The sequence below is a fragment of the Peromyscus leucopus genome, chromosome 7, assembly GCF_004664715.2.
Source record: "Peromyscus leucopus breed LL Stock chromosome 7, UCI_PerLeu_2.1, whole genome shotgun sequence".
NCBI lineage: Eukaryota > Metazoa > Chordata > Mammalia > Rodentia > Cricetidae > Peromyscus > Peromyscus leucopus.
In genome coordinates this window covers 43,414,654-43,439,621 of record NC_051069.1, presented here as the reverse complement: position 1 = coordinate 43,439,621, position 24,968 = coordinate 43,414,654, and the positions used below count along the sequence as shown (strand labels likewise).

Below are 24,968 nucleotides of genomic sequence, written 5' to 3'. Positions count from 1 at the left end.
AATTACCTCCACCACCTACTTGGGTACCCTGACAACCCACATGTTCTTCACCCTCCCCATCTCTCTGCTTGACAACACCACGCTTCTTATTGTTCAGCTATAACTAGTTCTGCTTTTGACTGTCTTTTTATAGTGTGCACTCTTCACCAGTTCAGGCAGTTAGAACAGAGAGCCATAAAGTGGATGACTGGAAACAACGAAAATTCATCTCTGACTGTTCTGGATGGAGAACAGGATGCTGGGATGGGATGAGGCTATGAGCATACTGCAGCTCTGATGATGGCCTTCTTCCAGGCTGCAGGCTGCAGTCTTCTCTTTTCTGTGAACTAAAAGGAGTGAGAGAGCTTTCTTTTATAAGGGTGCTATCTCATTCAGGAGGGCTCCAGCTCTTGGCCTAGTTCCCTTGCTGAGGACATGGGGCCTAATATTGCCACACTGAGTTCTAGAATTTCACCAAACAGGTTTTTATTTGTCTGCTGGAAGACAAACAAGTCAGCCTATAAATTATCCCACATATAATCCACCAAAGAGACCTACAGATTTTATCTCTCAAATCCATGTACTTCTCAGCTGCCTCATCTCAGCCACGCTGGTCCAAGTTTCACCATTGTTGCTTCATCCCCTCTCTAATTTCCCTGCATTCATTTCTAGCTCCCTCCACATGTATCCTCACAACAGAGTAGGAAAGCAATCCTGTTAAATCAGAGAGCCGCCACATTGATTCCAATTCAAAGACTCCCTAATGGGTTACCTTTCTTTTTTTGTCATGATGAAGGGCATAGTTGTGGGTGCAGTTGGACCTTACACCTTGTCCAGTTCCTACACTGCTGTGCTCACAGATACTGTTTCCCGTCCTCCTTGTTCTCTTCCTCTTGCTGAGTAGTCTTCGTTTTACCCGAACACAGTCATTCCTTTAGCTACGAAGAAAGCGTGTGTGCATATTATTCTCCTACTTTAATTTTTGAATCTCATTCTCAAAGCAGAGAATACATTCTGTGAAGCTGGTCAATTTGTTGCAGCCCCTACTCTATATATAGCCCTAGAACAGCACTTTACAGAAAGCAGGCAATAAATATCTGTGAAGGAATAGCACGAGAAAAAGATGCAGAACACTAGGTAGGATTCCATGAAGCCAGCTGGACATGGGTCCACATGACTGTAATAGCAACTGAATTCTAACATTGCTGTAGTCAGGGTTTTGTCAATTCCTTCAAGAGTCACACCCATCCTAGGACCCATCATGATAAATTTACCGAAGAACCAGTGTTGGGTGGTCTCAAGTTCACTATTGTCTTCAACTTCTCTATGTCTCTATCTGTCTGTCTGTCTGTCTGTCTCTTTCTAAATATGAAGTTGGAGGATAAAAGAATATATAATAGAATGACCAAAATAGAAGAATCTATTGGAGTAAGATAAAGGTTGGTATAGTATGACTCTAACTCATAACTCAAGTATGAACTTACTTGCTAAACCTATTAAAATCTCTTTAATTTATAAAGCAGCACAATGTGCCCCCCCACAAACTTATTAACCTATTGGGAATCTGCTTCAGAGAATGAGTTTGTCTTGATACTGCTAATGCCCCTTTAGCTCTAGATCGGTGAGACTGACCCAGTTATCTCTTATCTCTTCACATTCTCATCCCTTCCCTTTGGATGTCTATTTTCTGAGCTTATGCCTGTCTTTCACCTGAGCCACAAAGTAAAGCATGTCCTTACATGTAGGACGTCTGAGGTCTGAAGAAGATATTCTGGTTTGATTTATACAACTGCACTATTTTTTCCTGGGCTGTAATTGGACCCATTGTTTTCTGTATTGGGACTATATTTCCTCAGAGTGCTCAAGTAACCAAAAATGCTGCATGTTGACATCCTCCTTCACAAACTGACAAATTGCTGCAGTCTGTGATCTTTTCTGCGAGAATAAATTCCACCCTTAAAGCTTTCTACAACCTGGCCCATCATCTCCTGCGTACAGCTCTTTATCTGTTGTCATAGTCCCAGAAGAACCTCTCATACACCCTTGACCAAACCTGACTTCTGTAAACCGACGTCTTCCCAAGCCTATACCTTTGTCCATGAGTCTTGCAGTTCTAAACTGTCTTGGCTTCCTTCCTGCCCCTAAACACTGATGCTGGTATCGTTCTGTCTCCATTTGTCCCGGGTGCTCACACACCTTCTCTCCCCCCTTTGCTCATAGTCCTCAGGCATGAACTTTGAAGCCTCACCCCATTTCACTTTTCTATTTCAGCAACGTCTCAGTTGCACTGTGAGCCAGTAATGATCCCAATTAAGCTCTAACATGAACATTGCTTACATTATTTTATTTAATTCGCCTAGCTATTTGAGGCAGGACTTCATGTTGTTACCATTCTATGAATAGGAAGCCAAAGCTGAGAACTTGTTCAAAGCCAGCCAATCAGTGGATGACAGGCGGACAACTCACCACCCAAGGCTTTGCTTCTGCCTTTGAAGGGTAGTTCATTATCTCAAGCTTGTGTTGTTGTTTTTGCGAGTGTCAAGCTTGTTGAAAGTCCTCCACACAAACTCTTGAATCGACATGGACTCTGCTCCTGGGTTGCTCTATCACTGAAATGGCATCAGCCGGGAGATGCTCTAAAGGATGCTCTGGGGATGTATTAGTGGTGTGGATAATGAGGCTTACTGCATGTATTCTGCCTGGGAGCCCTGATCCTGACCTCTGGCTCACTCAGTCTATTGGGTCTTGACAGGCCATATAGGGAGGTAGCACAGCCTCCTGGAAAATAAAAACCTCGACCTTTTAAACTTTACACACACCTGGGTTTGAACCCCAGATCTAAGGCCCTGCTGGACCCTGGACAAAAAAACAGCTTCTGAAAGATACAAAGGAGGTAGGGAGTGGGAAACACAAAGGGTAATGAGAACTGGTCTAGTCACAGACAGAGGTGCTTAGGAGATTCAAAGAGATCACCTGTGTGGAACCTTTCACTTGGTCGCTGGCATGTGGGTCATGCCTCACACCTGTGTTTGCTGTCTTCACAAAGGTTCTTTACCAGACTCCTCAAGAATGGGGAACAAGAGCCTCCAGGTGGGCCTTTGTTTGCCCAGGCTTTGTCCTGAGCATACTGGGGAGTCTTGTACAACACCACCTTCGTTCGTTCTCCTTGTCTGCTTCCTGGAGTCTGGAAGGTTGTGGCTGGTGAGACAAGGAAAATTTCTGTTATTTAAAAAGAAAAAATGCAAAGGAGAATAGAAAAAAAAAAACCTCTTTAGAGGAGTTTAGGAGGGCAGAGCAAATAAGAAGATGCTGGCTACTGCTGCCAGAGAGGGGTTGAGGCTACCCTGGGCCTGGTAAGTGTCACTTCTGTATTGATTTGCTTGAGCATCAAATGACAGCAGTATCGCTGTCTTTTGCATATGCCTGCCCTGGATCCCGGGTCTGAAGGCAGGAGGATCCTCGCACAAGCTTCTGTCACCATTTCTGTACTAAGTACAGTTCCACGGCAGTCTCTAGGCCTCCTAGATGACCCTGAAAGTCTAACCATCATCTCATAGAAGCTGCTTCTACCTGGCAGGGCACCTTCCTCCTTAATTACCCACAGTCTCACATTCAAGGTGCAATGGCTCAGAGACTCTGAAACCTTCATTGCTGAGGAAGTGGTTGGGAAGATGGGAAAAATCCTCAAGAAAGAGAGAGAGCGTAAGACCATTGTCCTTTTTATTTTCTGTGCTTTCTTGGAGACAGCAGGGCCTTTTGCATCACTTTTAAATGGTTGCCAGGGAAACAGAGCAAGAGAGAGGAGAAAGGTTATATGGATACTGGCTAGAACTAATGTGCTTTTTAAAAACATGAACTGACAAGTGCTTAAGACTTCAGAGGTTCTGGGAGCATCTCATTTTCAAAGTTCCCCTTATCAGAGCCTCAAGTACCTTCATCTGATCATTAACAATGTTTTAATTGCTTGTAAACTATAATTCATCTCCATCAAAGAGTTATACTGATGGGTTTTATGAAGCATGGCCTTATAAGTGAACTCTCACTGGGTACTTGGAATGAGGTGTTTGGCATGCTGGACCACAGGTCCAGGGGCTTTGGCATAAAGGAGCTTGATTCTGGAGGCATCATCTCCGGCTGCCTCTTCCTGTAAGTAAATCTGCAATCACTAAAATACACTCAAGTGTCATGGGTGCTGCTGTGTGTGGTAAAATTTGAGAGAGGGTCAGAGTAGGAAAGGAATTGGTAAAAGGACACTTATGCACACCACGGCTGTGCCCTGAGTGCCCTGTGCCCTTGTGTGGTGTGACTCCAAAAGGCCCTGCCTGCTTTTTCTTGTACTGAATAGTCATGAGGCCCATTGATTTCAGTGAGCAGTCATGAATTTTTGTTCAAATTCGGTTTCACTATTGTAGTCTCTAGTGAATATCTATAACTCTTGATTGCTTGGGAATCTTTGTATTTTTTCTCTCCTCATATTCATTTACTCAAGTTGCACTGCATTCATTTGTGCATGTTTGCTTATTGTCCCCAGTTCTTGACCTCATACGTATTTCAAAGGAGAAATCTTGGGTGTGCCTGACAGCTCCATGCAGGTTGACTGTTGGTCAGTGCAGAGCAAGCTACATGGCATAGGCCATCTAAACCCTGCCTAGGTGCTTCTTTCGTTTCAATAGCAGACAAGAGAAGTCAGCGTAACAGTTAACTTTGGAATTTCCGTCGAGCACTTTGCCACAATGCTCATAGTAGCCTGGCTGACACCTTTCATGGCTAGGGGTACCATTGAAGTTTAGAATGAGCCAACACCCAATCATCAGGAAAAGGCTGAATCCAAGTATTAAGATGGGTCAGCTTCAGAAACTGGAGTTGAACACTGGATACAAGAACAGAGGTAATGAACTTAGTGCCTGCTGAAAAGCTCTAGCTACAGTTTGTGGGTAGGAAACTGCATGGGAGATGGGCCGAGAGCAATGGGCAAAAGTGCAGAGCTGGCACCTCAAGGGCAAGTCACTGCCCCAAATCATTAGAGGAGCAGCAACATAAGGACACGTTTTCTTGTACCAAATCCTTTACATATGCTCTACTTCCTCCACACAAGCCATACTACATTTAAATTTGCAGTGACTGCTAACTCTGGGCAGAAGGGGCAAACGAAGCTTTGGGACTGAGAGCAGATGCTGAATGCCAAGGTTCTCAGCATGGGGTGATCCGAGCAGGTGCACATGATCCAAAGTGTTATGCCATGTACACACTACATGGTATTGAGAAAAAAAAACTATCTGTCTTGGAGAATAGTCTCCTCATCTTCTCTTGCTCCTGAATGTGAACTGAATTTGTTGCAAACTAGAAATTTATAGACACTTTAGAATGTGATAATAGGGAGGGAACTCAACATAAAGTAATGATGTTGGCCTCAGTATGCTCTTTGTGTTCCAAAGAATGTAGAGAGAAGTATAAAACTACATACTTGACCAACTTATGTCTTAGTCTTGATTCTAATCTGTGTTTTCTTCTGTATTCCCAAATAGAAGTTCTTACATTCTTCCAGTCAAATCAAGGGGATATCAAGGACAATTTCTTTTTGAAGAATTATTTTCAGGATAGAAAATTCCATGATCTCACTGAGTATATTTGTGCACTTGCTAAAAATATTTTCATGCAAAATGTCTGTGATCTCTTCTGATCTGTGCCCTGTCTCATAATTTCCCCTTCTTGGAGGGCTTTGGGAGGAGATGTCAAAAGATTAATGAAGGGAGAGTATTGTGTTGGGATTGAATGTTCCAGTTCCCGGCACATCCAAATGTAGAAATCTAGTGGAGTTGAAATGGGGTGTGCGTGTCCTTAATGGTGCTTCCTACTGCCTTTTGATCCTAAATCTTAAGTATGTGCCATTTGCCATATGGCTCTATGGCTGGAAGTAATAACCAATAATGTCAAGCAGAGAAAAGGGGGCAATCCAACAACAAGGTCTTGGCTCAGCTTACCAATTCCTGAATGTAAAGTGGAGGAAAACTCATCCAAGTGCAAGGCCTTTTAAGATACAAGAACCTGTCTACTGGGGACCTGGATCCTTTGTCTGACCAGTCATATTGATGACTCCATTTGTCTCCACAGTACTAAGTTGAGAAGGGAGTTCAAGCCAGAATACAAATGTAGTGGAAGGTTTTAATGTGTAATGTTGTTCACTTACAATTCTGGCATAATCTGTTCTGGATTACTGGTGGAAGTAGGTACTTCATATATTATATTTTTATATATGTCATATTTTGATACACATGTATATATTATGTAAAGATACAATATATTATATAACATGGCAAATCATCAAGACTTTTACATTGCTTCTGTCTTAACTGATTCAGGCTGCTATAACAAAAATGAAGAATGGCCTCAACATGTTTATTTTTCACCATTCTTACAGTCAACAAGTCCAAGGCCAAGGCACCAGCAGTTCTAGTGTCTGGTGAAGAACTGCTTCCTGGTTTGTAAACGTCTGTCTTCTGGTCATGGACTCATATGGCTGAGAGAATATGCTGTAGCCTCTTTTTCCTTCTCCATCTTGAAGACATCATCCTTATGGCCATTTCTCAACCAAAATATTTCCATAACTCTCACCATATAATATTATTTTATTGGGAGCTAGTGCTTTAGCTGATGAATTTGGGTAGACACAAACATGTGGTGCATAGCAAATATGAAGACTGCTGACATAATCCGAAAAGGCTGTATGTTGTCTGCCCCATGGGGGTGGCATCCTAACATCACTTACCTGATATTCACAGTGCTGATAATCACACCATCACCCTGCACCATTCACCAAAATTAATCATTTTCTAATTATTATAATAACATGAATTTCAAAATGAGTGATTATCTAAAAACATACTCTGAACAATGCCATTGTTTTGGTATCTTTAATGGTGAGAATTGAAATTGCAAGATGAAATGATTTACATTATTTTAGGATAGAGGAAAGAGCGTACATGGAGCTTTACACAGTCCCTCATTTAATTCACATAACAATTCTAAGAGCTTAGTCTCTCCATCATTCAATGGGAGAAGAGATCTAGGCACATTACTGAGGGTACACAGAGACTAGGCTGAGATGATCATATCATTGAGTTCCAAGATCATGCTGTTTCTCATATTCTAAAGCATCAGACTTAGAACTTATAGTTGATGTGAAGAAAGGAGGTAGGAAGGATATTAGTTCTGATGAGAGTGTTTAACTTTGTTCTCAGGCACCTCACTATGGTGTTAGGGTTTGGCATCTCAGTTTTAGAGACTTTGAAGAGAAGTGAATACACGAGACAGTGAAAGTTGCACAAGCTTCAGGATATATCAGATTGCTTGCACCTGGTATAGGTACTGCTAATTTTGATGCAATCAAGAGTTGAAATGCCTAAGAAAATGAATTCCCATGTTGACAAGAAGTAAATGCTGCATCTGAATCTTTGGGTTTTATGTTATGTTATCTCCATTCCACTGTAGTCTGAGCAAGCAACTTTTAAGTAGGAAACAGGTTCCATGCATAATTTTATCTTAAGATACATATTTCACATAAAATAAGAAAGTAAATGTCAAATAACTAGTTTGGAAAAAACCCAGCTCTCTGGTGACCAATGCCCCTGGAAACATATAAGCTGAGTGTTATATTTATTTATTGATAATGGTGCTCTCCCATGGACTGTGTTTATTTTAAAGAATTAGGTAGGATGAAGGATGAAATTAATTTTATTTTGAGACTATTTTAAGCACTTACTGCTCTGCAGAGAAACTCTGGCATATTATGAAACACACCTTGGGAATCACTGCCCTAGATACAGTAGCAAGGTGATAGGTGCTACATAATGTAATAAATTATAGTGAGAGGGCTCCTGAGCCTTTGCTCCCCACCAGTGCACATGGTGTAGAAAGACTTTGAAGAAACATTGAAGAATGTCTCAGGGCAGAAAAGCTTAACATGTATAGCCATTTTTTCTAGCAGTATTCAAGTAGTTTTATTTAGTACCAAATCCATTTACTCAAGCAATATGCATTTATATAATGTATACTTTTATGATGTGCCAGACAAGGTGGACTTTGGGAAAGATGCAGTGAACCACACTTACCCAGGACTCCACTCTCCATGGGCTCCAGAGCAGGAGAACAGATGTTAATTTAAAAACTCATAAACAGACACATTGCAAGCAAGAAACTGCTTTTCACTTCTTCAGTTTAGATGCAGACAGTACCAAGAAGTCCAGTCAGATTTTAACATCATTTTCTGATTATTTCACATTGACATATCTTCAGAGCATTTGAAGCTTCAAAGTGATATGGAAATAATAGGAGAGGTATACATGAAAGTAAAACTCAAATTAAAACATGCATGTTATTACCCAATGTGTTCTCATAGTATAAACTTAATCAGTGTTGTGGAAATAATTTGGTGGAGCAAAGGAAATGAAGTGATTGAGTTGTACCAAACTCAATAGTAAAGGTGATGAGTGACAAGGAATCTTTGCTTGTGGTTGGGTTATGATGCTGGGAGAGTCAGTAGACACCAGTGAGATTGATGATATGATGGTGATGATGATGATGATGATGATCGATGATTATGATGACAATGCAGCTTTAGGCTCTGGTAAACCTGAAAGAAGATCATTCAAGAATTCAAAAATACTACAGTGGATACAATTTTATCTTTTCTTTCCAATCAACTCAGCATACAATTGTCTTTCCTGACACCTACCACCAACATGCATGCCAGTTTACAACATCTTAGCCAGACATAGTCGTACAGGTCTTGTAGTCCCAGCTATTCAGAGGGTGAGACAAGGAAATTTTAAGTCCAAGGTCTGAGACACTGTGTCCCCAAATAAAAACTAAAAAGGAGAGCTGAGTATATAGCTCAGTGGTAGAATATTGGGATAGCATATATAAGGTTCATCTCCAGTACCACAAGCACAAGACACAACCCTGCCCCTCCCCCATGCACACACACACAGACACACATACATACATGTATGTCATCCTGATTGGCTGTCTATCAGCTGGTGGGATTTCCAGGAAGTGGTTATTAGACTGTAATAAGCCCCTCCCATGGCATCTTGTAGCTTCCCAGCAACACTGCTCAAGGCTGTATCTAGTGGCTGATGCCTGTGGTGGTTCCTTCCCAGGTATCACAGCTGGTTGTGAAATTAATTCCAGTGAGGAGAGGAAACAATAGAACTTTTCATCAACTTTGTTATTTCCATTGCAAAGTACACTGACAAAGAGCGATTAACAAGAGAAAACTATATAAATTTTACTTACAAATGCATCCATATGGAAGAAACCTAGTGATAATAACTCAAGAGACGGTTAGAACATGGATTTAGGTGGCATCATTTTATTTTTAATTTAAAACTTTTAGTCGTGCTATTGATGGGACTTGGGACCCCATATGTTCTAAACAAGCACTCCACCACTGAGCAACATCTTCAGTCCTAGTATACTATCTTAACAAAGAACTATCAATCCATACAAATGTGACAAGCCAGAGGTTAACAGGACTTACAGAAAGATATATAGGATGTGACTGATGGGAGCTAAGGATTACTTTAGAAGGGGTCACATAAACTTGTGAGCTTTGTGTCCCAAGCTTCTCAGTGCTGGCTCTACAGATGTGCATCATTACCCCAGTTAAAATGTCTTGTTTTTATTCCCATTGTTAGTAACACTTCTGGATATTGTCCCCATTTGGAAAGCTTACTATGAAAGGTTAACTGTACCACAAGTCACTCTACTTGTTTGTGGCAGTAGTGATGTGAGATTGCGGTTGAAATCTATATCCTTGTTAATACCTGGGGGATGTTCTTCTACTGAGCCACATCCCAAGTCCTTGTTGGGTTTTCAATTAGTGCAAAAATAGCAGATTCAGCTATATAATAGCCAAGAGACTTTAAAACAGACGACTTACCTGAAGGGCTACACCTGGTATTTTCAAAACACAGGAAGCAGTAAATAACTGCAATGTGTCACACTCAGCATTTAATCTATGGAGAATGTAGGTTGCTGCTTTCTTTATGGAAGCTGCAGAGAAAAGCATGGCCCCAGGCGAGGACCCTGTGAGACTGGGGAAAGACAAGTTGCGTGTTTCCCTGGACATGTCTCTATCCAGGCTGTGGTCTTCAAAAGCCAAGGAGTGTTCTCTATGGAGTTGTCCATTGGAAATATTCTTCAGAGACCTCAAACTGGAAAATCACAGCAGGAGGTTTCCATTAGTGGAAGTTGTAGGGATTGGTGTGCATGAGTGAGGTGGGGTATGTATGAGTGTGTGTGGGGGGTAAGATATGACACAATATAATCCTTCTTACATGACCTCGCTGTTGTCAGTTGCTCAGAATTTTCAGCATGAAAATTTATGAAGTTGCCATGCCTCTCTATGCTTAAAATCATGCTCACAGGGAAGACAGCAAAACTAATCCAACATTTGAAAAACTATGACTTTAGAAGTTTAACATAAAACAATTTCTTTAATGTTTAGAGGGGCATCCATGAGCTCTGTGGACCAGCTTTGATTATAAGGCATTAGTCCCTTCTAACTTGGCATGTTGTCAAAGAATAGACACAGAGTTGAGGTTGGACTCTGGTCTCCCTACTTCTTTATTGTTCAAACACAGGCACTTTGCATAGCTGCTCACCCTATGCCTGCCAACTGCTAGTGCATGGGCTCTGCTTATTTATTTAGCCAAGCATAGTGTGGTCCAGGCAACTTAGAGTGCTGATGAGTACTGAGCAATCAAAGAGGAGGAAACATAGAATGAGGACAGTTTGTATAAGTGAAATAAGGAGAAGCTTCTCAACTGCTTTCAGAACAAAGAGGCATTTATGGCTTTTACGTCATTTGCCAATGTTGCTGTTTCAACATTCGACTCTAAAAACTAAATCACAACATCTGGGCATTCACCCCCTTTTCTTTTCTCAACTTCAGCTAATCTCTGAAGCATCACTTGGTTTATTCCATGTCTAGCTGGGAGTGAATAGCCATGCTTTGTTGCTGTGAAAATGGCCAAAGGGAGCTCGGGAATTGGTGAAATACTTGTGCTCAAGCATGAGGCCTTGAGTTTGATTTCCAGGACATGTGTATAAAGCTAGCTGTGGTGGTGTGATCTGGTAATGCAGCATGAGGGGGTCTGGCAGAGGAGGCAGAGACACAGGCCTCCTACTTCCAACTTGGCTAGTTCTGGTGAGAGATCCTGCCTCAAAAAGCAAAGTGGATGGCATATAAGGAGGAATGACCACTGAGATTTTCCTCTGGACCTTACCTCCTCCTTGCACATTGCATACATGTGCTCTCATGCATCTCTCTCTCTCTCTCTCTTCTTCTCTCTCTCTCTCTCTCTCTCTCTCATTCTCTCTCTCACATACACACACACACACACACACACACACACACACACACAACCATGAGCCTTCTTAGAGGCAAGAAAGCTTTTCATAAGAAAATAACTGAAAAGTAAGAGGAAGTTTTCTGTTCAAAATGATTTTAATTGGTTCAAAAGTACAACTCAGCAGTATAGGGTTGGCCAACTAAATTATTCTACATTTATTCAAGGAATTATTTTAAATAAAAATATGGAGAGTATATAGTGTTCTGTAAATGACTAGCAATCAGTAGAAAGGGAAATTATTTTACTGATGCTCCAGCTATGTGATTATTCACACTCACAGATCCACAAATAGTAACTTATGAGATCTAAAAGAGAGCATGATGAACTGAAAAGATGGATCTTGTGAATTTTCTTCCTCATTTTCTGTACAATTGCTATTATATTTGTGAAACAACAAAAGCCGGGGTGATTAAGTACCCTGAGCACTAAGGAAGCATAACTCCATTCTAAGCATTAATCATTTGCTCATATGGAAGAAAAGGAGATGTCCACTTATTTAAACCCCATTTCACTGTGCCCTATTTTAATTTTAATGAACCTTGGGGTGTTCACAACTCACCATCTTACTCTCATTGAAAAATCTGAAGTGTCATTGCTGTCCCAGGTCTTACAGTGATGCAGAGGACATCAGTGATCACATGAAGACAATAGTACCTTGACTTTGTCAGATTCTCTCCAACATCAAGGAGCAAAGTCTAGTTCACTTGTATCATTCATTTCTCACCCACAAAATGATGACTAGTCCATCATCTTGGAATTGTAGTAACTATTGCTGTATCTTTCATTGTAAAGATTAGTGTCTTTAAAGTACAATTAGCATCTCAGTCAGCATCCTGGAACAGGCACTAAGGAATGGCTTAACTGCATGATTTTGCCTCAAACTCTTAGAGATGATAGTATGTTAGATAGGGCAGCAGTCATATCAGGTCAGCTGTGTCTAGAAGATCTGCCCTCCACACAAACAAAATGGTGTTGAAGTATTGACTGTTGGAAAGAGCCTTCTGATGAATACATCACTTTAAGTGTCTCAGAGCCTGGCTCTTCACTGTGTAATCCTCCTGCTTCACACTTTCCAATTTCAGCAAGTGAAGGGGTGTGGTTCCTCTCCTCCATAGAAACACACCCATTAGTTCAGGGATACACACCTTTTCTTCTCCAGCACCCAAGAATGATGTGGCTCTTGTGGTGCAAGACAAATTCTTCCTTTTCCTCTTAATCCTTTTCTCATTCATCTGCTACAGCTTCTTGGCCCCTCAACTATCTCCTCTTTTATCCATCTCCCATCAGAAGTCTATTCTCCCTGAGCCCTATGATTTCAAATATCCCATTTTAGCCATTGGCTCTCTCTATTTTTTTCCAGTTATCCATGTTAAATGTTTGTTCCCCAAAACATATCATCTTCATGAAGATTTTTATTTTTTGTATGTTTTTATTACAAAGTAAAACATAGCCAGGTATGGTGGTACTCACCTTTGATCCTAGCACTTGGAAAGCAAAGCCAAACAGCTCTCTGTGAGTTTGAGGCCAATCTGGTCTACACAGTGAGTTCCAGGCCAGCCAGAACTATATAATGAGTCCTCATTTGTCTGCCTATCACCTTCTTACTCTATTTCATCTCATTGTTTAAGAAACTATCATTTAAAGTATGTTTTTATTAATTCTTTGAAAATTTCAAAGATGAGTACAATATATTTTTGGTCATATTCCTACAATCAACTCCTCCCTGACCTATCCTACTCCCTACCCCTCTCAGTTTCCTGTGTTACTTTAAAAATACCTCATTGAGTCTAATTTATGCTTCCTATACATTCATGGGTTTGGGGTTATCAACTGCAGCATGGTGGTTGACTACTAGGGATTATATCCTTAAAGGAAAAAGACTCCCACTTCCCCAGAAGCAATCAATTGTCAATAGCAGGCAGCCAGAGCTGCCATGAGTTCATGAAAGCAGAGGTACTGTCATGTCCTGAACTATTTCACTCTAATCCTTACCGAACTCTGGCTGTTAGAATCTTCCTGCCCACTCTTCTAACATGATCCCTTGAGATTTCACAGGGGAGATTGATAGAGGTGTCCCATTTGTGCCTAAGCATTCCACAGACACTTATTCTCTGCATTTTGGCAAGTTATGAATTTCTATATTAACTGCCATTCACTGCACAGTGAAACTTCTTTGATGAGATCTGAGAGCTACATTAACCTATGAGTATAGAGGCATAGATCTAGAAGGTAGTTTAACACTCTATCCATTTTGTAAAATAATGGTAGTAGGTTCACCCTTGAGGGCTGTGAGCTGCCCACCCATGATTCTTGGCCAGATCTACAGAATCAGGCATGTGTCCTTGCCTGTGGAATGAGCTTTTAATTTCACTAGAAAGCAATTGTCCCACAGCGTCTGTGCCACTGTTTCATTCATCAGCCTATCTTGCTACCATGGTCATTATTGTAGCTCACAGGTTCACAGTTGATTAAGACCATTAATGGTTTTTCTCCTAGCAGCCTACATAGCACCTCCCAGTATTCTGAAAGCTAGCTATTATGGAGGAAGCTTTCTAGTCAGTATCAACTTAGTATCTCTAAGTCCTATGACCAAAATTTTTGGTGTCTTCATCAATAGGACCTTATTATCATCAAGTTCTGGTAGGGAAATCAAGGGCAAATAATATAGACTATATTCATTGGGGATCTCTGGGACACCCACGACCATGACCAACAACTTAAAAGAATGTACGTACACCTGGCACTCGTCCTTTTATTTGACAACCTATATCTTTGGGGTGAACATTTACATCTATGTAGGGTAGCTCCAATTCAACTCAAACATGTGTGTGTGTGTGTGTGTGTGTGTGTGTGTGTGTGTGTGTGTGCTTGTGTCTGTGTCTGTGTGTACGCACATACATACACACACACACATTTAGTGGATAAAATAGTATGTTTTCACATAGCTTTTCCAAACATCCTTAGTGTTGGTTTTCCCTTGTCTGTCTCTTCTGACCTGCCTGTAGCCCTCTCCTCACTTAAAACCTGTCTCCTCATTATTCAATGTTTCCTCTTCCTATCACCTGTGTTCTTTTGTCCCCTCTCCATTACAATCTTTCTTCCCTATCTCCATCCATATCCCCTTCCTAGTCTCCTTGATTCATCTGGTGATTCTAGCTAAACACACACATCTAAAGATTCAAGGCTACGATCCATATGTGACATTTGCCAACAAAATAGAGAAAAACTCCTTGCCGGCGGTACATTGGACAGTTAGTTTCTAGAACATATCAAGAATTCAACAAAAGTAGACGCCAAGAGCACAAAACAAGTCAGTTAATAAGACGGATATGGAATGGAACAGAGCTTTCTCAAAAGAAGGCATATAAATGGTAAGAGATACTTTTGAAGGCATTTGCCATCCTTATCCATTAGGGAAATGCATATTCAAACTACATGAGATTTCCTCTTATCTCAGTCAGAATGACTAAGATTAAGAAAAACAGTGAAAACTACTGTAGCCACTATGGAAATTAGTGTGGCTGTTTCTTAGAAAAACTAGAAATATGCCTACCATATAACCAGCTATTCCACTCCTGAGCATATACCCACAGGAAGATGCAATATAATAAAGAGACATCTCTGTTCATTGCTTCTCTAGTGAAAATATCTTGGACAGGCAAATAGCCCTGATATCCATCAACTAATGAACAGATAATGAAAATGTGGTACTTATACACATACAATGGAATTTTATTCAGCAGTTAAAAAAATAGAATTGTGAAATTTGCAGGTAAATGGATAGAACTGGGGAGAATTATACTGAGTGAAGTAACCCAGACCCAGAAAGACTATTGTTTAAAATTTAGTGATTCTCTTTCTGGCTCTTCTTCCTCCAATAATTCTATTTCTGCTGCATGTTCCTTGCCCTTCTGTTTCTGTTCGACTTGTCAATTCCACTAAAAAATGCTTCTGAGAAAGTTAACATTATCTTCTAAATGTCAGATCCAGTGGATGCATCTCAGGCCTTATCATTTGAGACTTTTCTTCTATATTTTTTTTTGTAATTGGTTGCTATCTTCTCCTTAAGAAATGTATTTATCTCCCTCCCCGTATGTGTGTGCGCGCACACACACATGCGCGCACACACACATGTATTCATGCCACAGTGCATGCATGTAGGTCAGAGTTTGGCCCTCAGGATTCGGTCCTCTCTTTTGAGCATGGAATCTTACTCAGGTTGTCAGGCTCGGTGACAGTCATCTCTCCTGCCCTGTCTTCTCCTGTTGTATCCATGAACACAAGCTCATGATTCAATGTTCAAAAAGGCCAGTTCTTTGAGGAAAAACTTTTGGGGCAAGGAAAGCAAAGAGGTCAAAGAAGATGGAGTCTCTTACCAGCAAAGCCATCTTCTTCCCTAGGGTGTAGGCCCCAGGACTATGTAGGTTTTAGGGATGCCTGTCACATAGAGGGATGGCTGGGTAGAGAAACCAAGAGCCAAGTGACATCTCACTGTTCTTAGTTGTCAGCCACGTCTGCCATGAGTTTTTTTTTTATTATTTTATTTTTTGAAGCTAAGGAAAAGTTACTCATTAGATTGCTTTGTGATGCCTGTCTTTTTAGTGCTTTCTACCAGAAATAACGAAGTTGACTATTTTTATTAGAATAGGAAAGACATCTTTTTTGTGGAGATTGGGGCCAGACAGTGAATAATTTCCTTTCCCAGAGGACTGGGAAAGAGAGAGAGAGAAACATTTCCTCCGGTGGACAGAGGGCTTAGCATTCTCCGAGGAACCGTATAACCTGTGAGGTACCTTCAGGCAGAGGTGTCTGGCACAACACGGCCAGTGGGAATGAGTTAAAAGCAAGCAGAGCTGCCAGCTTCACTCAGCTCTCCCCCGGGCACCAGTTTCCTACAAATTAACCATCTCTCTTGAGTTTCTTTCTGCTTTGAGCATTCCCCCAGGTCTCCTTCTCATACCACACTTCCTAGAGCTGTCCCTGCCATGTGGGTGCATCTCAGGACTCTTTTAACTTTTCTTATTCACCTGGTCTTCCTCAGGACCCATCATCATCATCATCATCATCATTGGTTCAAATGCTGCCTTATGCGGATGACCACCACACCCACCTCCCAGAATAGATCTTTCTTCTGAGCTGGGTGTGTAAAATCATCTCTTAGAGGAACCTCAGATTTACTGCTCCAAATCAACCCTGGAAACCTCCCCATTCATCATTTCCTCTGTAACTTCTTTGTACATTTACCTCAGTGAGTCTGGTTAGAATCTGGGATTTGTTTCTAAATCTTTTCTTCGAATGTCATCCACTATTGAGAGTCATTGAAGCCAATAACTTTTGCTAGTACATTATATTAACTTAACATTTTTATTAGCATGTATGTATTGTGCAAGATGATGGGATTCATTATGAAAAATTTATCCATGCATATGATGTGCTTTGATCATATTTACCTGCTGTTATATTTTACCTGATTCCCCTCTCTGTCCCCTAATAATCTCCTTTCTATTTTTACATCATAATTATTTAATAATATTTTAAACATTTTATATTTTTTAATTTTGTACCAGTAATTTAATTTAGGCTTTGGTTATCTCTCACCCAAACTTCAAAAGCAAAGGTGTCTTTCCTAGGTATCTGTCTGCAATCACTCTCCCACTAACCCTTACCATATCTTGGCATGGATTTTCTTGATCCCTCATAAACCGAACAATTCTCTTTGTAAGTAGAACGATCCCATTAAAACAATACCTATCACAGCATATGTAGCTTCTCATGTCACTAGCAAATTGAAATTTGTTTTTTAGTGCACATGGCAGTCTGACATATACCTTGATTTCCACTCACATTTCATTCCTTCTCCACCCCCTACCATTTACACTCATACTTGATAGTGTTACCCACAGTTATGTGTCAATTCCTACACTCACTTTACATTTTTGTTCTTTCTGCAACTGCTCTTCCTAGAAAATCCTGCCTGAATCCCAAACCTTTAACTGCCTACTAATTTTCAAGAACCAGTTCAAAGGTTATGTTGTTTGGAAACTCTTGCCTTAATCCCTAGGTAGGGTTAGATGACCTTCTATGTTCCAACACAGCATGCTCTGACCATCTCAAATATAATATGATGATGCACAACATTACCATAGCTTTATAGGGTGTCCAGGAAATATGGTTGAATTAAATAAATGTATCGATTATAGTGATGGAGTCCATTTGTATAAAGCAAACAACTTTTATTCATAATCTGATTTATATTTTATTGTTACAAGGCACCAAACTGGTACTTTTCTCTCAGTTTTATCTAAGATACCAATATTTTAGATATTTAGACTAAGATTTACTTGGGCTGGTCTTACCGTCAGATTTATGAGGAAAGTTGACCTTTCTAGCAATTGTCTGAGTTTCAAGAGTCCTTTAAAACCAATTACCACTAGACATGAGTGACTATTTAAATTTAAGTGTAAAATTGGTCACTATAGCCTCACATATTTCTGGGACCCAGTAAGCGCTTGTGGTCATGCTCAAGGGAAGCACCGATTGCGGGTGCTTTGTTACCAAAGGGAGTTTTCCAGACAGCACAACAGTGGGTTCAAACAACAGCAAGTTGCTGTAAAGTAAAGCAACACTTAGTCATGGACTGGAACAACAAAATGCCTGTTAATCTTCCACCCGGGCTTCAGGAGGACCTGAGCTAATCTGTCCTTGTTCTCATCACTTGGCCAGATGCGCATCACCACTTGCTTTCTGAGTCTGTAAATATGCACTTCTTGTGATGTTAGTAGCCATTTAATAGCCAGCTTTGGCTGTCAGCTCAGGTCTTAGAGGCCAGTTCTTGGGTCTCCCCTTTCCTGGCCAGACTTTGCTACCTGCTGCTCATTTTTTCTCTCACATAATTTGAGTGACCTTTTTTGTTACATGAATCTTAAAAGTTCTTATTAATAAAATCAAACCCAAGGCCAGTTATTGGGGTGAATGCTGGGAGATCAGAGAAGCAAAACAAGCCACAGCCACCTCACCTCACCAATTCCTCAGCTGATCCCATGTCCTCAGAGTGGAAGCCTGTGTCCTCATCTGAATGGATCTCAGCTGACCGGTGTTGCTCAAAAACCTAAAAGCTTAGCCAGGTTCCCCAGGGAGCTAGCATGACTCCACTTGAAAGAGAGATTGGGTCTAGGGAAGGAATGATTGATGAGAATTCTGTCAACAAGTAGGACACTCTCACATACTCTCCTGTGCTTTACAGCTCTCTTCTGCCAGAGGCTCAAGGCGCCTGACATTCCTGGTAGGCTGACTGTAACCACACAGGCATTCCGAGGGAAGCTTGACAGTTATGGGAGGGTCCATACACGGGTCTGTCACAAGTTTTCCCTGTAAGGTAAACATGCATGCTGTTCTTGAAGGACTCTGCTAAGCTATATGCAATATCCATTTCTTCCCCCTCTTGTCCCTGGCAGCAGACCATGAAGGACAAGCTGCCTTTGCTCTCCAGCTCTGGTTCTATCTGCTGTCAGAGAGGTCACCGTGGAGATTACAAAATGCAGATGTTTCAGCCTCTGGGACAGTTAAAATATTCCAGTGCCGAGGACCTATCTTGGAGTCATTAAACTGTGCTTTCTTATTCTGCATTAGAATGTCTTCAAAGACACTTAGATGGTCCAGTGCACACACTAGACTTGGGGTTCTCTCATGCCAAACACCCTTGGCACTACAGGGAGAACCAGTTTCTCCTCCTCTGAAGAACAGTGTCTGACACACAGAAGGTCAGGGTGTGCTGACCTGGCGATCAGCTAAGTAATGGGAGAGATAGGCATAGGTGAGAGCTGAATTGTTGGCGGCAAATGGTGGGGCACCACTCATAACTCCTCCTTTTGTGGTCCACTCGTCAAGCTAGTCATGTGACTCCAAGAGAGTGACCATGAGTCCTTTGGGATACACTGATTCCCTATGAAAAGGAACTTTCCAGTACCTGTGTCACAGAGATGAGTAGAGGTTGATGTTTGTGTGGTGCTGGTGACAGTGTCTGGTTCACAGTGAGTCCTGGTCAGCATGGTGAGGCCTGATGATGAATGTGAGCTGTGTGCCAGGGACCTCAAAAGCATCTAGGATTGCTGGGTTCACTCTGCAAGGGCTCATGGGGAACTTGCACTTAGGGCACAAGCAGATGAGCATAGCATGCTTTAACGCTAAGAAAGGAAAGGGGAGGAACTAGACAGGGAGAAGGGTGGAATGAAAGATATACCAGGCATTGGGAACCCTGTCCTTTACTTCTGCCAATGAGCTTTCATTGGTGAAATTATTAAGACCACTCCACGTAGTTAAAAGGGAGGTTTATTTAGTGGCGTAACTTAAAAATGAAGGGACAGGTAGGTTGCAGGGTCTGGGAAAGACATAGCGCAGCCTGGTGGTGTTCTCTGGAGAACTCAGTCTACCTCCAGCATCCAGGGTCCAGGAACCAAGAGAAGGCGGCACATCGGGATCTCAGGTCTTCAGGGCCCTCTCTTGGCCCCGCCTTCTAGGCGTGACAGTTATGGAAGCCTCAATGGGGGTTGGAACTTCCAGATCAAAGCTGGAATGGCTACCCACTACAAGCTTTAACTTAAAGGAATAAGAAAAGGCCCCAAATGGCCTCGCTATTTATTTGCTTGTTTGTTTACTATTTACTTATTTGTCATAAAGAGATCCATATTCCCAGTCACTGCTTGCTCTTTCCTGGCCCTGCTTCCAACTACAGCAGAGCTTTACCTGGCCCCCCACCAGCTTGCTAGCCCCTACATACACTCAACTCCCTGAGCTACTTGACCCGCACATAAGGAATCCCTTCAGCATTTCCTCTGTAGCTGGAAGGAATCTCACACATCACATGCTTAGACTAAAGCTGCAGAATTATAACAGCATCGCTGTATTATTATTTTTTAAAGGGAACTTAATGTTTGTCTCAAGTTTTAATCCTGCCTGGGAGCTAAGACTTATTCTACCAATTCCGAATGTGCAGGGTCACACCAGCAATTTCTCTCTAGTCCTCTTGCTTGTTCTTTTGGAGTTTGCTTTTTATCTCACCCTAGCCTGGCTGTAATTTTTTTCTGTGTCGTTGTGCTGCTGTGGTCCTGAGTACTTGACCCACAGTGTCCTTGAGTCGCCTAAGGGATTCCTGTAGTTCCCTGGCACAGGAACTAAAATGTCAGAATACTGCAGCCGCCCGCCCTCCAGAAAAGCATCCTGTTTCCCAAACTTCCCGAGCGGCCATCTCTGAAGGGCATCCCACAGCCTGAAAACAGACTCTCCATTTGCTGTAAGGCCCTTTCCCCCCACCTCTCCTGCCAAAGGAATTTTTCTCAACTCCTCCAGAACTTGAGGAAAAGGAAGGGACACTCCTAGAATAGTATATAGAGAAGTCTCCTGTTAGAATCTCTAAGGCTAAGGATCAAGGGAGAGATTTTCTTTTCCATTTCTGTTGTTAACAATGCCTGGAGGGCAGGCATCCCAGAATGCATTTGCAGCCTCAGGAAAGGGGTAAGGACAGATAAGGCTTGGGAAGAAGGGAAACTAGCTGACTTTAATAGGAACTGAATTTAAGGGTAAATATTCCCAATGCCCTGCCACACCTTTCAAGGTAAAACTGTCCCTGGAATGGTTGTGGTTGTTATATGACAGCCTATGATAAGTGTTGTGTTCATAATTGGCTCTTCTGTTTTACAGCCGTCTTAAGAGGCGCACATGTGATTGAGGGACTTAGAAAGAGTAATTAACTCCCTCGCGTTCTACAGTAGGAAGTGGCAGAGCCTGGATCCTACCCCAATCAGCTTGGCTAAGATCCCGTACTCTGAACTACTCTCTTCTCATGGCTCCCCTCATGTGATTTGTGCAGTATAATAAGACAAAAACCAACCAGACACCTGTTCCCCAAATCTTAAATTTGCTACTAATATATAAGCTTGGTAAGTAAATGCATATTTTAAGTAACTGTGGTCATTCTCTGTGTAAAGGCATGCTTCACTCTCAATATGAGCAGCCATAGTCAGTTACCTGCATTATTGTCCTGTTTCCCCCACAGACTTGTATTGTTTCCAACCTAGGACAAACTGCCCAGGTGCCTACTTAACATATCAAAGTGTACCTGGCCACCAAGTTCTCCCAACATCCCTCAGTCCCTCCCTGTTACAGGGTATGGCTGGCATACCTGCCCTCTTCCCTGAACTCTCCAGCCTATGGGAAGGGCTGCCCTTTCCCCCAGAGGCTCTTCTCTCTCTATAATCCAGACATTTTGGTTACCCACCCCTTTTTGTACCTTTGGCCTCCTGGACACTGCACTTGGTTCCCCCTCTCCCCTCTCTTTTTTTTTTTTCCCTCTCTCTCCACATGGCCAGGCTCAATCTGGTCATGTTCACCCTGGACTCCTCTCCCAAATGCCCCTGCCTCTGCCTATGCTCTCCCACACATCTACAATAAACTTTCTCCTCCACCATACCTAGGAGCAGTCATGTCTTTTCCTTTCCATTTTGTTTCTTTTTTTTCATTTAATCTGTGCATCAGGTTTGAATGAAAATGAGATCATGACTTCTCCAAAGTATGGTGGAGGAGAAGGATTTTACTGTTGATGTGAGGGAGAGTACAGCCAGGGGCATCTGGAAGGGTCCAGAGCAGGAAGAGGAAACAGCAGACTGGGTTTGGCCATGAGACTGAAAATAACCATGAGAGAAGGTTGGGAGGGGGTGAGAGAGGAAGACCAACCGAGTCAAACAAGAGAGCATGTGGTGGACATTGCAGGGTTAGATAGGAAAGAGAAGCTGGAGGAAGGAAGTGAAGCCCTGGGGCTGAAGTGGTTTGGGTGTGGGTGGGGTGAGAAGGACTGGAGTGAACCAGCAGACACATTGGTATGCTAATAGGTACCACAGTTAGCCATCTGTCCAGAGTTTCTTTGGGATCTGACAAGGTTCTCTTCAGATAAAATACACGATCAGGCTCTCTCTTGTTTTAGAATGGTCCATTCTCTATGATTTCATGGAGGCAGTTATGGAATTCCACTTAGGAATCAGATTTGAGTATTCCCATCCACCTCTCAATAGTCCCTTGATGCTTTCTCATGGAACTGTGGGTGGTCAAGAACATGCTATGAAATCTCCACGAGTAAAAGAATGGATAAAATGAGGGTACACTTAGTGGGACTGAGGCAACTGTGAGAGACCGTTCACTCTCACCCATGGGGTCAAGGCTCCAGAGAGCTCAATTTGACTGCCTCCATGATCTGACATATCTGTCCTACTGCTGATGACTCGTGATAAAAAAGCTAGGGAAATAATAGATAGCTGCCATAAAGTCAGGATGATGTTACAATATGTGACCCCCTCCCCAGAAACAGCTGCTTCTGAATGTGGGACCAAATTGTCTTTGTCCCTCATGATTGACGAGCTTAGTTCTCAGCTCTGGGGCTCTTCCTATGTTCCAGACATACAAGACAAAGCTAGCTGACTGGAGTAATTTAGCTAGTTCTCTCTCTCTCTCTCTCTCTCTCTCTCTCTCTCTCTCTCTCTCTCTCTCTCTGTCTCTCTCTCTCTCTGTCTCTCTCTCCCTCCCTCCCTCCCATTTTAGATTAGCATATTTTTTCAACTCTGTAAGGAAACTTCTGGCATTTGAAAAAAATAAGTTTCCTTTCTTTCTAAAATTAAACCTTAGAAAATAGATGTGACATGAGTTTAGACACTTGTTTGAAAGAACATGCATTCTCTTTTGCATTCAACACATAAATATCCCCACTTTAAAAATAAAAACAAAATACCAGATAGCTTAAAGCACTGTACTCTTTGGATAGTCTTCCTCTCCTTCCCACCTTCCTTTGCTTCTAAATATGGCCAGAGCCTAGGCTATTTCTGCTCCCTCCTCTTGTACAGCTACCACTCAGTCCTCCTTGATGACAATCAGTTTATACTGCCCCCTCCACTGCCCTGACATATGCTTGCTGTGGTCTTCTTATGCCTCTCTCACTGCTTTTGACCTCCTTGGACACCAGAGAAATCTTTCCAAGTTTTCAACTGGACCATCTTGCTTCTCTGCTTAGAGTTGTGACTGGCTACCTTGCATGCTTCTTCCTAAAATGACACTTTGCCAGGCACCTGTCCAGCATGCTCCACCAGGCCCTCCCTTTGCCTCTTGTCACTCCCTTAGCAGGCTGCTCCTTTGTACAATGTCAAGAATGTGCCCTGGTGGCTCATGCTCTTGTCTTCTTTTCCTCTGGCTGGGCTAAGAGTCACCTAGTTATCAGCTTCTCTATAGACTTTCCAGTCTCCCATCAGGTTTACACACGCCACATGAATGTCATCATGTACCCCACATCACATTAAGTGTCTCAAAGACACTGGCATTCTATTAAGCTGTGGCCTCCTGGAGAATTCTTACCTAGTGTCTACTGGGAAGCCAGAAAGGCTCTGACACATAATGTGTATGAATGAGATAATGGATGAATGAATGAATGAATGAAAAAGTGACATATTTTAGATTACAAAGTATCAATCAGTATAGAAAAATTTCATGAAAAGAAACACAGTTTTGCGGGAGGGATTTAGAAACTAGGTGCTGTGGATATTGCTTTGTATAAATAAAATGCTGATTGGCCAGTAGCCAGGCAGAAAGTATAGGCGGGACAAGGAGAGAGGAGAATTCTGAGAAGTGGAAGGCTGAGGTAGAGAGATGCTGCCAACCGCCATGAGAAGATGTTAAGTTACCGGAAAGCCATGAGCCATGTGGCAACTTATAGATTAATAGAAATGAGTTAATTTAAGATATAAGAACTAGATGACAAGAAGCCTGCTGCAGCTACAGTTTGTAAGCAATATAAGTCTCTGTGTGTTTACTCAGTTGGGTCTAAGTGACTGTGGGACTGGCGGGTAAGAGAGATTTGTCATGACTGTGGGCCAGGCAGGACCAGGAAAACTCTAGCTACACTTAGGTTTTAGTTGAATGATTTCTGGCTAAATTATCTGGGAAGATAATTTTAATTTATTTATCTAGAATTATGTTTCTATTTTGTCTCTGAAATTCTTTATGGGAGTCTGTTAGGAAAGAGTAACAGGCATGTGTTGAATTGTGGTTATTTAAAAAAAAAGTCTACATAGACAAGATAATATCACCGTGTGTGACATTTAAAAAAATATTATAAATAGGTCACCATTGACTATGCTGTATCTCCAGCTAATTTTCTTGCCAGTTATCTCAATAATTGGATCCTGGGTCAGTCTTTAAAAGAAGAAGATTTGACAATAAAGTGGGCATTTAGAAACCGTCTCTCCATAATTCTGTCCAGAATAAGTCCTCTGTAAATAGTGAGCCAATTAGAGGTAGATGTGCTGGTGAGGTGCTGAAAGCCATACCAACGAACAAGAAAAGACTTTTAAATGCCTAGGCTCTTCAGGAGCTTTAAAGTGACAACCTCGTTTTTGGAAATGGAATTTTTAATTGTAATGAGATTCTAGAGACTTCAGGACAAATATTTAGGCAGAGGAGTGTGAAATCCAGGGTGGGTGACTGTCTTAGTTAGAGTTTCTATTGCTGAGAAGACACACCATGACCATGGCAATTCTTGTA

General features: G+C 41.8%; 1 protein-coding gene across 6 annotated transcripts in view; it reads left to right on the top strand.

The window, feature by feature from the left end:
• Nucleotides 1-24,968, top strand: part of Opcml (opioid binding protein/cell adhesion molecule like) — a 1,136,545-nt gene that overhangs the window by 801,701 nt on the left and 309,876 nt on the right. The window lies entirely within an intron of this gene.